General features: G+C 40.6%; 1 protein-coding gene across 1 annotated transcript in view; it reads left to right on the forward strand.

The window, feature by feature from the left end:
• Positions 1–14,965: 14,965 nt before the first annotated feature.
• Positions 14,966–19,429, forward strand: part of LOC124263490 (tyrosine-protein kinase Fer-like) — a 68,502-nt gene continuing 64,038 nt past the window's right edge. The window contains exon 1 of the mRNA XM_046698144.1: positions 14,966–15,106. The gene's annotated coding sequence lies outside the window, so the exon portion shown is untranslated. The remainder of the gene's footprint in view (positions 15,107–19,429) is intronic.

Raw genomic sequence — 19,429 nt, forward strand, 5'->3', positions numbered from 1 at the left:
GGTTGCCGTTGTAATGACCTGATGACCTTTGATGCATTGTTTAATGGGGGGGATACGGAGAAAAACGGACCCAAAACAAATCGAGAAAAAACGGCCACCGTGCTGGAGAGACCGGCCTCCGAACCTGGACAAAACGGCCAGCATAGTTGCATCAATATCAAAGGCGATTACATGACGATATATGTTCTGACTAATAGATTTTGAAAATTTGATTGATTGTTTTTGTTTCGAAGATTGATTGGTTGTTTCGATAGTTACGATGAACAAACCGTTTGATTGTAGATTTTACAGGTAAGATTAGTTGATGACAGAGAGAGAAAAGATAATAAGGCAGTGATTAAATTGACGAACGGATTAGTAGAATATTTGATTACATCAAATGCGAATAAAATAAGTCTGTTCTAACTAATTCCAACTTTTGTTCTTGTAGTTCTGCCATAGTCCTAAGTATGGTGATCTACCTTCAGTTGTGTGCCATCTATATCCTGTTTTTCTATTGTATTGTCATCTATAGTTTAAATGTTTCAAATTTCATTAATTTCAATTTGCATCACGAGTCACCATGAATCGGGTGAAGTCATCCAATCACCCCGCTATTCCCTTGGTACCGACTGACGTGAGAGTGAGAAAATCAGCGAGACATACGTCACACGTCGAATGAAACATAAACAAGACAATATCCCCTGCAATGGTAAAATGCTTTTCATGAATACGTCAACTAAGTACTATCGGAAATAGAAAAAAAAACTGTTTTTAGGCTGTTACTCTGTATCCCTAAAACTTACACAACTAAAAAGAGCAAATGTCGAAATTACCCACTTCGGCCTAACTTGGCATTCAGTGGGATGCGTAATACGATATCCAGAAAAACATGTTTACTCGTAAAATCGGCAAAACTTAGACAAAAAACAATAGCTGCTGAAAACAATAGATCAGACTAAAGACGGCAATTAGGTCGCTCAGACAGGTATGACGACGGACCATCGACTCGCCTGGCATGAAATGCACGTGCTGCCTACAGGCACAAGGGGTCATCTCAAAGATATTTTGTGCTTTTTCATGTGTGTTGACTATGTCTCATCTATTGATTAACATCTTACGTGTCTTTCTTTCAAGAAGTTTATGTTGAGATATGTAAGAGAGTATGATACCTGATAACCATAGAAACGCATCGTATTGAATGTATTAGATGGCATGACCACCCGATCGCGAAGATCGACGGGACTGGATATTGTTTGTAAATTGTTATTACATGCCGTGTACTTCCCCAGTATAATTGCCCTAAAGGATTATCTTATCTTAGCTGATATCTCTATCCCCAAGCACGACCCCAACGATCGTCTGCGACACCCGTCCAGGTTTTGCTTTTGAGACGATCCCTCCTACCTGTTTCTTTTTATAGTGACAGTGAGACTCCATGGTAGCTACATCCTTAATAGTTTCAGCATGAAAGTTATTATTTTTCACGCAAGCTATCGTTTATAATGAAGCTACGTCTAATTTCAAATTGGGCATTTAAAAAGTGTCCTTTGTAATACAATATCGTCGCACACTAATTTGCATAAAGCCATAGTCTGTTCCAAATAGACCGCCTGTGTGGTGTAGTGGTTAGAGCGTCCGCCCGGAGAGCGGAAGGTCGCGGATTCTATCCCCGACCGCGTCATACCAAAAGACGTTAAAATTTGGTAGGTCAACTTGTTGGTCCCTGCCTGGCGCTCGACATTAATGGGTACAACAAGGACTGGTCGCCTCGGAGTCAGTATAATGTGTCTGAGTGGGGTATTCACGCTTCACTGCGGCACGGTATCTCAGTTAGCTAGCACTATAAAACCAGCTTAAGTCTGAGCTAGTACAAGCAGCCGCACATAAACATACACACGCATGCACGTCATCATATGAGCGAAATATTCTCAAGCACGACGTAAAAACCCCTTTCACCTCACCTCGCCTGTTCCAAATAAATTGCTTTGGACTTAGAAAAAAACCACATTGCTCATTTCTGCACTAATCTCTCTTCAATAAAGTCCTTTTTCTACGTTATGCCCCTACCACTGAGATTTGTAGTTTGGCCGAAGTTAGTTTGAAAGATATGTCACACCTACACATAGCAACTACATAAATTGTAGAGATCAAAAAGTTGAAAGAAGAATGGGTTCTGCTCAATGTCACCATTCAGTGCCTTAGAGGATAGACATATCACCACTTTGTTTGGACAACAGTTCTGAAATATTTGGTCCCAAGTAAAAGCGCGTTGTCCTTGAGGGATGGAGGCTACTCGGAGATCTGTTTTGATGTAGGGGTACACTGCATTTTCTGTGGCCAAGATGTCAGCATGTCCTGTGATGATGGAAGCGGTGATAGACATCTACCAGTCTTCCAGAATAATCTTGAATTTCTTGCCGATCGCACCACTGATGATATTAAACTCGGATACTAGGATAGAGTTTAATTTGCACATTGACTCCATTGATGAGAAACTTGTCACATTCCATGACATCATCGTAGAGAGGACCACACATGTCAATTGACTTGCTCAGCTGTGTATAAGATTGTCTTGCAATAAGTCCAGAATTGGTCCCAGTAACTGAATCGGTATTGTTGATATCCTCAACGTCCCTGTAGAAGAGTTGACTGGTACAGTAAGCTTCTTCCCCTGTGGTCCCTGTTCTTATAAGAAGTTTCAAATAGCTTTTATATGGATAGAGATGGGTTGCTAAAGTCACCAATTTTCCATTTAAGGTGATGTCTACTTGAGACCACATGGATTGTAGTCATAGGTTCGCTGGAGCAACATGATCCTGTTCCAGAGATGTGCCATCTGTGTTCACAATTTTAGCTGTGACATGCAGGTGGTTTGTTTCAAGTCTATATAATCCATATTCTGACCACTAACGTTGAATTCAACAGGGCTGGCATCGGTGGTGATTTGAGAAGTCTCTCATTTAAAAAAAGTACATTTTTATCTATGCCGGTGATGAAGGAAGGTCGGGTAAACACATCCAGCTCGCTGATGGTGCTCGATTTGAAAGGGGCTGATAGGTTATTGCAAGACATGATGATGATCACAAAATGGAGCCTGGTAGGAAAGCGTGTGCACTGTACAACAGCTTCTGCTAGACTGACAGACTTTGTGTTAGAGTACCACTTATATAGGTGAGGTTAATTTCTTCTTTTCATCAGTTTGTCCAGGTTATTTGCACTTTTATTATCATTATTATTTGTTTTTCCTTTCCTGGTTTTCTTCTGTTTGGTTTTCGTGTTTATCTTCTTTGTTTTCCTTGTGACCCCTTTACCTTGTTGATGTGTTTTCTCCATACATCCTTTGGCCTGTTGAACGACTTGTTAGGTGGGAGAAGTGAGTGCAGAAGTCTCTTTAGAAGGGGGTAGGTCCATCTTGACCCCTTGTTGCCCGTAATAGATCACATAATCATCCACGTTAGTAAAGGGATTGGGATAGCCTTTAGCCTGCAAATAGTAATATTTGGTCTATATCTTAGGATCGTCCAAATAGGGTCTCCAGTATCTTCTGTTCATTTTTCTCCACTCTCGGGCAGTGATTTCAAGCCTCGGATATTTGTAACTTTATCAACTCGTGTTGATATAATTGATATCAGTAGACACTTGGTCGAGATTCTGTATATATTCTGGATACAAAATATAACGTGAACTGTTTTCAAGAGTAGATGTCCAATTTTGGTAAAACATGTTGATCAAGCGTTCTTTAAAAATGTGAACAAAATCGCACGGATCACCGACAGCTTGTGAAAACCAGACAAATCCAAAACCGTTTGAGCAACGTATATGGCGGATCTCAGACACCCATGTGTGGTCTCTGTAATATCGGCCGTCTTGTAGCATGCGTGCGACCCTCGTCCATAAACAACACGACAGCTGCATAGCATTTCTAGAGAATGACATTATTTAGAGTTGTCTCCCTTGGACCGCTCAAATAAGCGAAGGGGGCGTGGTCAGCTGTAATCGCTGTTACAGTATCCAGTGGTATCTACGTAATACAACATAATATATGCCTTTTACGGAATTCGTCCTTGGACCGCTCAAATAAGCGAAGGGGGCGTGGTCAGCTGTAATCGCTGTTACAGTATCCAGTGGTATCTACGTAATACAACATAATATATGCCTTTTACGGAATTCGTCCATCATGCATTTTCGTTAACTTAAGCCAATACATCATCGTTTGAACGTAGGGATTGATATAAACTGGAAACAGTCCACATTCTCCATAAACTATTGCAGTTGATATCTGTGGACCGACATTCAAAAAATACTTTACATGCTATAAGTAAGTGATTTTTTTCAGTGCTATCGTATCTTTCAACCACACCCCCCACCCCAAACATCTGACCCGTACAAATATAATTGCTGAATTTGGCTGTCAGATATTCCATAGATATTGGTCCAAATTTCCATAAGTTCTGAGACTTCTTGTCTAAGACTACATGTAATTACAAACCCAAGATATGTGTAGCTGTTTATCATTTCAATGTTTCTCCCATTATAAACAGTTTTCCTTAACTGATAATTTCCCGACATTAACTGCTAAAGTCGTTACATGACTGAAGTGCTCTCCACAAACAGTGAATAGAAGTCCTGTCCGATAATAATAATAACGATAACATTAATAACAATAACGATAACGATAATAATAACAATAATAACGATAACAATAACGATAATAACATTAATAACAATAACGATAACAATAATAACGATAATAACAATAACAATGAAAAACAATAATAATAACATTAACATTAATAACATTACATTAATAATAATAATAACGATAACAAGGATAACGATAGCATTAATAACAATATCATTAATAAAATAACAATAACATTAATAACAATAACATTAATAACAATAATAGCAATAACAATAAGAACAATAACATTAATAACAATAAAAATAAAACAATGACGTATGTTTAACAAGAAATCCACGGTGTCCCGTCCAAATGTACAAGGAATATCGCCGACGTCGCCCCGTTGAGATGACCGTCCCAGAAGCAAGGTTCTACCTGCAGGTTAACTCCAAACCAAAAACTGATGTGTGTTTACTTGTCAGGCGATGGGGAAAAATTCTTCCTGTCAAAATTCGCCAGTTCAGCTTCAAAGGAAGGTGAATTATCCTGAAGGAAAACTAATCACAGTGCACAGAAAACCTTGATCACCACTCTGGCTCATAAGGGTGTCGATATGGCTGAAATATTGCCGATGTGACTTTAAATCTCAACTCACTCACTCACTCACTCATAAGGGTGTCCCGCCTAACCAGATAATGCAGCTGAGTGGTCACAAGAAAGTGGCCAGCATCAATGCCTATAGTACCGCTTCGTTTGATCAGCAGCAGGAAATGTCGTCTGAACCTGCTCATCAACCTGCTGTTTCCGTAGTTGCAGACAATTCCATCACAGATGCTGAAGAAATCGTTCACAACATTGCGGACTATGAGTTGACCGCTGTTGGCGATGCTAACTCTGCTCCCGCTCCTGTTCCTCTCACTGTTCCTTCTGTCGTGGATTTACCGATCTCTGTCGACGACAAAGGTGCTGTATCATTCAATCAGAATATGTCTATGCAACAGACAACACCCTGGAACCGCTTCACCGGCGCTAGTTTTCATGCTCCGGTACATGTTAATGTAGTTCACGGCTGCGACAGGAACTACAAACGCATAAGGCGTCCAGTTATTGAAAGTGACTCCGAAGGTGAACTAATACGAACTGACAAAAGCATACTTGCTTCTGACGTTTGTACATACCCGAAACTGTCTACCCGATGTTTCTTGAGTTCATTAAATTCATTGAACGGAATATTTGTCTTTGTTGTTTGCATCAGTTATTTTTTAATTGTGAGTGAGTATAGTTTTACGCCGCACTCAGCAATATCCCCAGCTATACGGCGGCCGTCTGTAAATAATCGAGTCTGGACCAGACAATCCAGTGATCAACAGCATGAGCATCGATCTGCGCAATTGGGAACCGATGACGTGTCAACCAAGTCAGCGAAACTGACCACCCGATCCCGTTAGTCGCATCTTACCACGAGCATAGTCGCCTTTTATGGCAAGCACATGAGTTGCTGAAGACCTATTCAACCCCGGATCTTCACGGGAGTATTTTTCAATAAACAACGTGTATTTGGACTAAGAGATACAAAAAATGTAACTGAAAAAACTCTTAATTTAGGCAGGTAATAATTGATAAAAAGATTATTACACTTCATTTTTTATCTTGCCCCATATCATTCCGAGACACCCATATCTGACCGAGGCCGATATGGGTGTCTCGGAATGATATGGGGCAAGATATGAAAAATGAAGTGTAATAATCTCTACATATCTACAAGCGATATCTATATTGTAGATATCGCAACAATTGTATTATCATAATGCTATTACATCATCAGTTAAAGACCTCACAATGCTTTGACATCACTAAGAACACAGCTGACAATGCTATGACGTCACAAAGTTGATGACACCACAATGCTATGATGCTATAAATCTGATGACGTCACAATGCTATGACCTCACTGAGATCACTGCTCAAGAAGCCTAATGGCAGTTTTGTGTTGAGATAAATTCCCCACATATACTGATAACAGTTACTGGTGTCTTCAAGAAAGTACAAGTGTTCCTTTATATCCAGAATTTCAATCACAGTGCAATACATACCTTGTGAAGAAACCTGGAAAAGAATAAAGGAACACTTGTGCTTTCATGTGTTCCCTTTTTCGTTTCTATGAATATATATCGACACTCGTTGATTAAAGTAAAATTATCCTACGCAACTTTAATCAACTCGTGTTAATACAAAAGTAGTATTTTATTTCGTGATCATTTTGAGTACTGTATTGAGAGGGTCGTTTGGATAAAGTCAACTTGCCTGAAAAGTGAAATAGATGGCTTTGCCATTGTTGTGTAGACTGATAACTCTATGACCTGGAGCTGTAATAATGATGGCACTGTGTATCTTCACGCCCAGAGTTCCTCAAATAAGTGGTTATGTGACTTTCAACAATGCCAAGATTTGCCCTGTTTCCGAAGTGTAAATCATGTTAGATCAGCTGCAGAGAGACGTTGATGTAATTTACTGAACTAGCGTCCAAAAGAAACGCCACCAAATATTTTTCTGGTCTAAAACAAAACAAAACCGAATTATGGTAACATTAAATGTTTTATTGTAAAAGGCAATCATTCAGCAACAGTATTTAATGGGTAGCAAGAAGAAAAACGACGCAGCTCGTAATCTAATGGCACATGAATGACATCGGGTGCATTGCCCAGTATCACCAATGCAAAATTGACTGGGAGCTTTTACAACTTTCTGGGCAGCACATATTGTTCAATACCGGGTGTGGACACCTCTAGCAGTGATGCAGGCCCGAACCAGGTGTAGAACTGAGTAGGTGAGTCTTCTGACGTCTTGATAAGGGATCCGACGCCAGTCCACTTGCATAGCAACTGCCAAAGCGTTCCTCGTATTGGCGTTTCCTAATACGACGTCCCAGTTGGTCCCAAAGGTGTTCAACTGGGGACAGATCGGGCGACCTCGTCCGTCAGACTTGAAGAGCTGGAACCTGCTTTCGTCACTAAAGAGCACTCTTCACCAGTTTCGCTGCTGCCAGTGTGACACAGTCCTGGTCCATCTCAATCTGGCACGTCGTCGTTGGCACGTCAACGTCATGCCCTTGAAAGGTCGATAGGCACGGAGACAATGATGGCGGAGTCGTCTGGCCACAGTCTGTCTGCTGACCGCATGTCCAAGACTGTTGGCGCTTGATGACGTCACAGTGACGTAGCGGTTTCCTCAGGTGAAACACCCGTAAATACCGGTCTTCTTGTTGGGTGGTGACCTTCGGTCTACCACTCCTTGGCCTGTCTGCAGTCCTGCCAGTCTGTCGTAGACGAGTGACAAGTCTGGTGATGGGGGATTTGCAGCATCCCATGGTCCAAGCCACATGCTCTTGTGTTGCTCCCATCTGTAGCATACCGATTGCTCTCTCCCTCTGCTCTGCTGTTAAAACAGGCATGTTCCTGGTTGTCAATCAATTAAAATGATGAAAGAGAATAAAAATGGTCAGCTTTTACACCCTAATCTGATACGGGTAACTTTGTGCACAATTTCCATTTTACGCTGGTAAATTCGGGTTTTTTTCACTAAATACGAAAGTGCAAGAGTTCACTGGGAATACACATGTTGTGTTCGAGAGATGTGTTTTAGCTAATTTCGAACAGATTGACAATTATTTTGAAAATTTACAATCATTTATGTTTTGGTGGCGTTTCTTTTGGATGCTAGTTTAGTCTCTTGTCAATATAGAGCATATAAATAATTGTTTATCCTAGGTTGCTGTTTGAACTTTGCTATCACATGAGAATCTGAATTGAAAGATGGTCAGGGCCCGTTCTTGAAAGCGATCGTAGAGCTACGACAGTCGTAATTCTATGTTAAAGTATTGGTGATACGATCACCTTAGCGCTAAGACTGTCGTAAGTCTATGTTAAAGTATGGGAGTTACGATCACCTTAGCGCTACGACTGTCGTAAGTCTATGTTAAAGTATGGGAGTTACGATCACCTTAGCGCTAAGACTGTCGTAAATCTATGTTCAAGTATGGGAGTTACGATCACCTTAGCGCTACGACAGTCGTAAGTCTATGTTAAAGTATGGGAGTTACGATCGTCTTAGGGTTACGATCACTTTGAGGAACGGGGCCCTGGGTCTAGATTTTCGAAGCTCTCTTAGCTTAAGATAGTCGTAACCTCATGGGTAGTCGCATCTGTCTTTGTCTTAGGCTATTTTCGAAACGATCGTAAAACTTAAGATATCTTAGCTAAGATCATAATCTAAGAAGGGTATATACCTGTCGTAACTAAGGTTGCGCGCACTTACACCTTATTCAAGTTGGCAACCTACATTGGTCTTGGGTTTGATTGTGAAGATAATCTTAATGAAGTTTACAGAAAAACACGGATTTTCCGCTACCGTTCGCGTCAGTTAGACACGTTGGACGACGATGAACTGATCTCTCGTTATAGAATGCCTCGTCATGCTATCTTTAACTTAGTATCTCTTGTTGACTGACTGACTGAGTTTGGTTTTACGACGCTTTTAGCGATATTCCAGCAACATCACGGCAGGGGACACCAGAAATGGGCTTCACACATTGTACCCATGTGGGGATTCGAACCTGGGTCTTCGGCGTGACGAGCCAACGCTTTAACTATTAGGCTACCCCACCGCCCCTATCTCTTGTTAAGGCTGGTTTGGTTCGGGAGACCCAGCGTTCGGTGCCCCTCTCACCTGAAATACAGGTGATGGTTACCCTCCGCTTTCTTGCCAAAGGCAGTTTCCAGTATGAGCTGGCGGATATGCACGGCATTGTGCAATCCAGCGTATCGGTTCATTTGGTGTCCATGTTGACGTCTGCAATGTTTACATAGGGAAATTCCGTGACGTCATCGTGGATTCCCTGGATACGGTTTACGAAACAGCTGTCGTATCTAGCTTGACCTTACGACGGACTTACGAGCGTTTCGAAAGTCTCTCTTATGGTAGCGCTAAGATTATCTTAACTGTTGACATAACTTCTTACGACCTGTCTTAATTGAGAGAGCTTCGAAAATCTAGGCCCAGGTTTGTATACAACGGTATAAATTACAGCTCCTCGGGGCGTGAGGTTGTCTGTAATGGCGTGCAGGTCGTGTTTCTTCGTTTACAAACCTGATGTCAGTGAAATATTTCCCCTGCTTTGGGGTGTGTTCCGTTATCCTATGGCCCAGTACTAACTGTAATAGGTGAGGATACCGCAGTGCCGACACTATGATGCGCACGTAAAATATGTGCATACGATGACAAGTGTCAACCAAGCCAGCGAGTCTGACCACCCGATCCCGTTAGTCGCCTCTTACGGCAAGCATGGGTTGCTGTAGACCACTTCTTCACCGGTCGACCAAGAATGAACTATTAAATGTCCTGATAAAGAGGGGCGGCGACGTAACCCAGTGGTTTGCTCGTCACCATGAGGACCCGGGTTCGAATCCCCACATGGGTACAATATGTAAACCCCTGCCGTGATATTGCTGGAATATTTCAATAAGCTAATTAAACTCACTCACTCACTCGTGATAAAGAATATTCAGATCTATTTATGAAAGGCCATTGGCCCATATACATGAGTGAGTGAGTTTAGTTTTATGCCGCTTTTAGCAATATTCCAGCTATATCACGGCGGGGGACACCAGAAATGGGCTTCACATATTGTACCCATGTGGGGAATCGAACCAGGGTCTTCGGCGTGACGAACGAAGGCTTTAACCACTACGCTAACACAAACACACACACACACACACACACACACACACACACACATGAAGTGTTCATGGTGCAGTATAAGATCAATTAAACAAAAGATCCTATACTGCACCATGTGTATGGGCCTATGGCCTTTCATACAATAAACATTTGAACTTGAATAAAAATAAGTTGCTATCCATCATATATTCATCAACACCGTCCTGTGTGTAGACAAGTATCACGTGACCGAACTCACCCTGCGTAACAGTACCGCGTGTCCATGGTAACACAATACACTGACGATCAGGGAATGTTATGTTGTATGTTCTAATTTAGAACACCGACATGAACATCCTCACTTGGTGATGTGGAAAACGTGTCTCCTCAGAGGAACGCATGTCACTCCAGGCGATAACGTATATTATTATTGTGACGCTTCGCGGCAGAAACAATTATTTAGGGGATACCTATTTCCGGCGTATGTACTTGTATTTGTTTCCTGTATATTTCCTGTTGTAGTTTGTCGTGAGCAGTTCAGGGAAGAAGCAGTAATATATCACACGTGCTTTCCCACGTGGTGAAACTCACAGACATGACCTGCACGTGTAGCGGACTAGTCTCAAGGACAAAAACACGTGAGTGAGTGAGTCTAGTTTTACGCCGAACTCCGCAATATTCCAGCTATATGGCGGCGGTCTGTAAATAATCTAGTCTGGACCAGAGAATCCTGTGATCAACAGCATGAGCATCGATTTGCGCAATTGGGAACCGATGACACGTGTCAACCAAATCAGCGAGCCTGACCACCCGATCCCGTTAGTCGCCACTTACGACAAGCATGGCTTACTGAAGGTTCATTCTAACCCGGACCTTCACGGATGACGTAGCTCATAGGGCATAGGTCGTTTACTAGCATCCTGTATGGTTCGGATTTCTGCAAACCCACTAACCTTTTCAGCCCATCCGAATTTTAACTCTAAACTTTAATAACATCGTATTTCCATATTTTATGGCGAGGTGTAGGCAGCATGACCTTAAATAAGACGTCACAGACTGCCCCTGTTTGGTGTTTTCGTAAAATGATTTACAATGCATCTGGCTCACTGGTTACACCTGTTATGTGTTTTTGCGCTTATTCAGTGTAGTTCTGTAACGCACAATGTGATTGATATAATATCAATTCCGTACCAGACCGCCAAACGTTTCTAGCGGCAGAACCTCGTTTTGAGATTTCCACGTTTTCCAGGTTTCCGTCTGTCAGAGTTCGCTGTAGGACAGAGCACGCTGCACGACGTGTTTGCAAGGCTTAGAAGGAGCGTAGTGTTGCAATATACAAGTGCTTAGATGTATCAAATAATACTGATTAATATTTATGCATCCAGTTAAATGAATTGGTCTCAAAATGCTGGACTGGTTATTGTACTAAGTGCCTCAATAGCACTGAACCCAGTCAACAGGAAACGAGACTGTTGTGTCATCAATGTTTTGACTCGAACAAAAGCAGGTGAGTGAGTATGGTTTTACGCCGATTTTAGCAATAGTCCAGCAATATCACGGCAGGGGGACACCAGAAATGGGCTTCACATATTGTACCCATTCTGCAACAGAAGCAAGACGATACATGAGCTGGTACTTTAATATATAAATATAACTGAAAATAAATAACTTACATTTACCAATCACACAATGAACATTCATTAAATCATAGATTAAATTCTAAATGAAACATACATCATATATTTATTTCAATGTTTTTATACGGACAGCATAAAAAAACATTCAGCTATTGAACTGAACCGAGGCTAACATTTTGCTTCTGAAATGAACATATTTTACACCAAAAAGACAGTTCCTAAACTATTATCATTAAATACAATTCTAAGATGCCTAGCGGTTAGAACAATAAAAAAAAATACATTATCAGACAATAAAGGTATAGTTTTTTGATGACGTAACAATTGAATGACGTTATCCCGTCACTGCGCCATTCTAGTGTGCCCCCTCGTAATCGAACCATTTTACGTTACGTCACAATGAAAGCGACGTCACGATGCATGTCAGTTGTCATCGCCTCGTACGGCCACCTACAGTAAACTACACCGTTGCATCCCGCTTCTTGGTTTGCTGTTGCTTCACGCAGCTAACATCACTGGTGGAAACATTACGTTTATGTTTTACGACGGGTAAATTGTGTCATTTCGACTCACAAGTTTTCAGCAAAACGGTAACGTTCGCAATGTTTACATTCCCACAATGCAATCGTGGAATGTCGCTTGACTACTCAACTTCCTCTGGATGTACTGATCTAAACTTACGTTGGTAGTAGAAATGCAACGTTCATATTGCCCCAATGGTTTATGTTAATAACAGATGTAATTAAAATAATTCAGAGAAGATATTTAATCCGAACGTAAACCGTCATCAAACTGTTATCATTTGTTTTTTTCTGGTAACGTTCGTCTTAACGTAGGGGACAGACACGTCAATAGAACAGCGCGCCAGTTAGCCCTGTGCGAGGATTCTTAATTTAGGTCACAGACACCGTCGTTTGTTTTCTGCCTTAAATTAATTGTAATTATCCTTAGAAAGTATTAAATTTGGCATCTTAGAAAAAGAAATACAGTTCGCCCTACCACCACGTATAGTGTAATAAAACACACTGAACTACGCAAGCGTCCTCGTGCTTTAACTATAATAGTTCAGGGCTAAAGTGTGTTTTATTACACTATACATGGTGGTAGAGCGAAGTGTATTTCTTAATCAAAAGGAGACCAGAGACTTTCTTCATTTCCTGAAACGGTGGAAATCTAGACTTGCCACATATTCTAGACTTACATGGGCTTTCTTGGATATATTTTGTTTGAGGGTCTAGACAGACTAGGCTGAACCCTACGATATCCCTACTGAAGATTCAGCTGTACGGGTGGATCTGCATGTCAAGCCCCAATCTATTACATAGACGTTTAGAACACAATCAGCCAAACTTACCGAGCACACAAAACATAATTGTAAACCAAAAGTCACTGTGTTCTTTATTCTGATTGGTTGAAAAACATGATCGAATTGTACTCGATTACCTGAAACTGCAAGATTATTCGCTGCGTATTAATACGTACAAATATCATACACAGTTGTATTGTTGCGTCATCTGGCAGTGGTGATCATATCATGGCGTAATCTCGGAATGACGTCACAAATTAGCAGTTCCAGATGCTACTATGGGAACCAGCCGAAACGGCCAGCTGCTGACACTTCACTATAGTCTGTTTGGCTCAAAGGCGGACCGATGAATTGCAATCTAACTCGAAAACTAATAAACATATAATACTCAATGAAACGCTGATCATAATCAATACATCACACCAACTCTGTGATTTATTTGCAGAATATATGTACTAAAATTAAGAAATTTGTTTAACAAACTATCATAAAAATGTTGACACAGTTCACTGTTTGTTACGAGGGAGAGTGCAGAGAAAGGGACAGCCAGGTGTTAGAGAAGCACATGCACAAGTGCCGACAAAGTTATTGATTCATTAATCTGTGCTGTGCCGTCTCCATCCTTTCTCGCACACCTGGCTGTCAATTTCTCTGCACTCCTCCCTCGTAACAAATAGTGAACTGTGTCAGTATTTTAATGACAGTTTGTTAAACAACTTTTTTAATTTTAGGACATAAATTCTGCAAAAGCTTCACAGAGTTGGTCTGAAGTTTTGATAATGATCAGTGTTTCATTGAGTATTTTATGTTTATTAGTTTTCGCGTTAGATTGCAATTCATCGGTCCGCTTTTGAGCCAAACGGACTATACGTACTGTACCCGTACTCGATGTCGGCAGGCAGGAAAGTGTATGTGGACCTTTCGGTTTACTTTTGTGTTTACAATGTCGATAAACGGCGTCGGTTCCAAATGAATTCACGTGGTCCAATTACTCAATAAATATAACACCCGGAAATTGGCCAACAAAATTATCTTTATCTCCAAAATGTACGTTCAAACTTACTGTGCATACAAATACATTTGAGATATTCACACTTTCATGTCAAAATAGGTGAGGTGACCCCCCCTAAAATTTATGTACAAAGTAAGTGACCCCCCCCTGCATGACATGTACAAAATCAATGACACCCCCCCTCCACTTCCTATAATTTCTATGCATACTTTTAAGAGATTTGTATGTACAAAATTGTATGTACAAAATTGCTGACAACCCCCACCCTCCAGTACGTGTGTACAAAATTGCTGCCCCCAGCTCCCAGAACAAAATGAGTGACCCCCCCCCTTAAAATCATCATCACCCCGCTAGCAATAAATTGTGAACGGTCCCTAATGTAACATTCATTTTAATGCACAGAAACTACTTCCTCTAAGAAATAGAGAATAATGTCTTTTCAGCTGATGTTATATTCACGTTTAACCTTTCTTAACACGTCGTCATATGAGCGAAATATTCTCAAGCACGACGTTAAACCCAATTTCACCTCACCTTTCTTAAGTTTGTAAACTCATCTATGAAACATTCGGATTCACTCAGTAATAATCATAATTCGTATACAACTTGAGTTATATTTTGTATCCAACCCTGTATACGCATATTGGTGACGTTGCATTACAGGTGCACAACAACTGATTGAGTGACGTAGTTCACACCCCTGAAAAGCGGAAGTATTATGGCATCTTGTTAACGTGATGTAGAGAAATGGCTCGGATGTGTTGTTATTCTAATACCGTGTGACTAAACCCTCATGGATTTCATTCAGTAGTGTGCCGGCTGAAACAAAGGTAAGAAGACACAAGCGTTTTGTTTCCTTCGCTCGCTGAAGCAACAGTTGGAAAGGAAACCTGTCACTGCATACATCTCACTCAACAGGCGATGTGCCGTAGGGCTTTGACAGATCGAGTAATTTCTTAAAACGTATTTTGTTAGATATGAATTACGATTGCTATTGTACTCCACAATGGAATTTGGGACATTCTTGAGGTTGTTAGTACAACTGTGAGAGTTTAGGCAGCAGATATAGGTCAAGATAAGCAGGTGTATGAAATGAGACCCGATGTGTGCTTCCAGTGTTTAAAAATGTATTAAATTGTCATGTGAATAGTAAAGGTATTGACATGTGTCAATCATGAGTTCAGCAGCAATGGTATTCTGTCAAACTGCAGTATATTATATGATTGCATTAAATTGAAAGGGGAATGTGATTTTTGTATAAGCAGTGGCCATTATGAACACAAGTTGTAACTGTTGAGTGCAGTGCATCAGGTTTATAGAGAATACTACACGAGGTCTCATTACATACGAATTATACGAAACGAGTGTCCTTCCTGTGGTATCTGACCGAGCGAAAGCGAGGTCAGATAACATAGGAAGGTCACGAGTTTCGTATAATTCGTATGTAATGAGACCGAGTGTGGTATTTTATTTATTACCCACGTCTTACATACATTTAAATTGACAAAATAGCGTATTTTTGTTATTTTTTGTTTCAAACCGAAACCGGTTTCATAAAGAGGTTGTGGAAGAGTTTTGTACAGTAGTACAATATTTGCATGACGTCACACTAATGACGCCACTGCCATGGTAACCGACGCCACGATGCATGTCAGTTGTCATCGCCCATTACAGCCTCCTACAGTAAACTACTCCGTTGCACCTCGCTTCTTGGTTTGCAGTTGCTTCATTCGGCTAACATCACTGGTGGAAACATTGCGTTTATGTTTTTCGACAGATATAATGTCTCAGTTCGACTCACAATTAAACAGCGACACGGCAACGTTCGCAATGTTTACATTCCCACAATGCATTTAAGTTGTAGAATGAATGAATTCACGTGTTTGTTATGAATGAAAAAATAGTTACGTCAGAATGTGACCTAATTGAGAGGTCATCGGTTATCCAATCAAATCATTAGAATTTCAGGTCAAGTCGTTACGACACAGGTCAACGCGATACGACACTCGTGTGACGTACGAGATTAATATGCAACTACCCATACGTTGACCACGTGGGTAATAAATGCATATATTACAGAACCAGAGGCCCAGGTAAGCTGCGTATCCAGGTAAAATACCAGTGTAGGAAAGATAGCCCGTCCCAACGTCCGAGACGGATGAATTTTGTGGAGGACAGGTTAAAAAAAAAAATATCTAGTCCGTCCTCATGTCGGGTCAATTTTAGCAAACAAATGACATATATATAATGATTATAACCTTTTTGAATATTTACTGCCGAAGGTGTTTTATTTATATTTGGAGGACAGGCTAGATTTTGGCAGGACTGGTAAAAAATTTGACCTGCCAGTCCTGTGGACAGGCTAGATTTTCTACATCTTTCCTACACTGAAAATACGCATAGAAAATTTCAATTTACACATTGAAAAATAATTGTTGCGTACCAATTACGCATTTAAAATGTTAGATACGCAAACAGTTTCAAACAAATGCGTACGGAATATATTTATAAAAATAGCTTGCGTAATGAAAAAAGACATCGATTGCTATCAAGTTGTACTGTTAGTATAGGACTAGTGTTGTACTGTCAGTATAGGATGAGTGATTTTTCATGAAATCATTTCCAATATATTTAGTTGGTTTTGATTAGGTATGACATAAGGCAGAACATACCTGCTTAGTAAACTTACTCAATGACATAATACTTAGGTGAGTAGAATGAGTGAAATACGCACATATTTGAAAGCAGTGGGTAAGGGAAAATGAAATACTAGTACCCACTCAACATTTATAATACCCACTCCAAAAACATACAGTGGGTACAGTACCCACATGAGCTAAATCTTATCTGGAGCTCTGCTGAGTCTGCAGAACTGTCACCTAAATTCGTGGATAACCTTGATTCATGGATTGTGTCAAAAATGTTCTGAATATCTGCATTGCATATACTAGTAAACATATACTAGTAAACATATACTAGTAAACACACTAAATCTAATAATCCAGCACTGAGAGAAATAGCCCAAGATCACTAATGCCACCGATACCCAATATTATTTTCCAAAATGTCAAATAAAAAAGATACTGTTAGCACCAACCTTCTCACATCTCATCTTCCTAGGGGTCAATACTTATTGCAGTGGGCTGTCGCTCATAGTGATATAAAGTAACCAACTACGTATTCCATGAAACAAGATGACGTTACATTTTTTGTGCACTCAAAAGGGTGATGATTGCAAATGGCTTCGGGAAACAAACATTTCATTCACGAGTGGAATATCAGGCATTTTTAGTTTGCTGAATCAGTGAATGAAATAATCATTGAGTATACAAAATGAAATCGTGTGATCAAAGTGGGTACACAGCAAATACACACAATACACCTGCTGTATACACTGAAAGTGGGAGTCACTTGTCACGATGCATGTTCTTTATACATAGTTGGCAGTATTAAATCATGGCACCCAGTTTATTATACAGTATATCCTAATACAAGTAACCCTGTAAGAACCTTCAAAATCAGTGCCAACTTGTAAATACCATCTACAAAGTAATCCCGAATAAATCCCATCATGATCATTCATGATCTCTGCACAAACCAAAATAACACATTTGTCTTCCATTGTTTGGTTCCATATGATTTCGATCAGCGCATGTTGACATGGTGAGAAAAATAAAACTATGTTAATTTTAAGCACTGGAATAAGTCAGACAGAAAAAATGTGTTATTTCCTGTAATTAAGTCACCTATTAGCTTGTATTTCATTCACAAGGCTTAGTTTAAAATATGAATCTGTTTATTCAACACTCAGATAACAGCCTTCACATTTGCTGATAGATGTAAAATATGGAGTAGTGAGATCAGCCTCATCAGTCAGACATCACATGTGCAAGCCCAACTCTGGTGACATCTCAAGTAGAAAATATTTATTTCTTTATTTGTTACATGTTTTCTCTTCAGTTATTTCAATGCACATTGTTGTAATGGAAGTAACATGTGAAGCCCATTTCTGGTGTCCCCACCCATGAAGGTCGTTAGAATTGATCTTCAGTAACCCATGCTTGTTGTAAGAGGCTAATTAACGGGATCGGGTGGTCAGGCTCAGCTGACTAGGGTTGACAGTTGGTCGTATCACATGGGTAGATTGATGTTCATGCTGTTGATCCCTGGATTGTATTGTCCAGACTCGATTGTTTACAGACCGCCATATAGCTGGAATATTGTTGTGTGTGGCGAAAACTAAAGTCACTCACTCACTCTGGTGTCCCCGTCCGTGATATTGCTAAAATATTGCTAAAAGCCTGCAGCACAAACCATACTCACCCACTATTTCAGTGCAAACAAAATCATCACACTTTCATTTTTATTTATGTTTGTTTGTTTGTTTAACTCAACAATATTACCACTGTATGACGATGGTCTGTAAACATCGAAGTCTGGACCAGACAATCCAGTGATCTACAGCATGAGCATTGATCCATGTATCATGACATATGTCAACCAAGTCATCAAGCCTGACCACCCACTCCATGACATATGTCAACCAAGTCATCAAGCCTGACCACCCACTCCATGACATATGTCAACCAAGTCATCAAGCCTGACCACCCACTCCATGACATATGTCAACCAAGTCATCAAGCCTGACCACCCACTCCATGACATATGTCAACCAAGTCATCAAGCCTGACCACCCACTCCATGACATATGTCAACCAAGTCATCAAGCCTGACTACTCCACTCCATGACATATGTCAACCAAGTCATCAAGCCTGATGACATATGTCAACCTCCATGACATACGCCCACTCCATGACATATGTCAACCAAGTCATCAAGCCTGACCACCCACTCCATGACATATGTCAACCAAGTCATCAAGCCTGACTCCATGATCATGCCTGTCAACCATGACATAGTCAACCAATCATCAAGCATGACCACCCATCCATGACATATGTCAACCAAGTCATCAAGCCTGACCACCCACTCCATGACATATGTCAACCAAGTCATCAAGCCTGACCACCCACTCCATGACATATGTCAACCAAGTCATCAAGCCTGACCACCCAATCCATGACATATGTCAACCAAGTCATCAAAGCCTGACATATGTCAACCCCATCATCCATCCATGACATGTCAACCA

This window comes from Haliotis rubra, unplaced genomic scaffold (genome assembly GCF_003918875.1).
Source record: "Haliotis rubra isolate DU_JTF1 unplaced genomic scaffold, ASM391887v1 Scf886, whole genome shotgun sequence".
NCBI lineage: Eukaryota > Metazoa > Mollusca > Gastropoda > Lepetellida > Haliotidae > Haliotis > Haliotis rubra.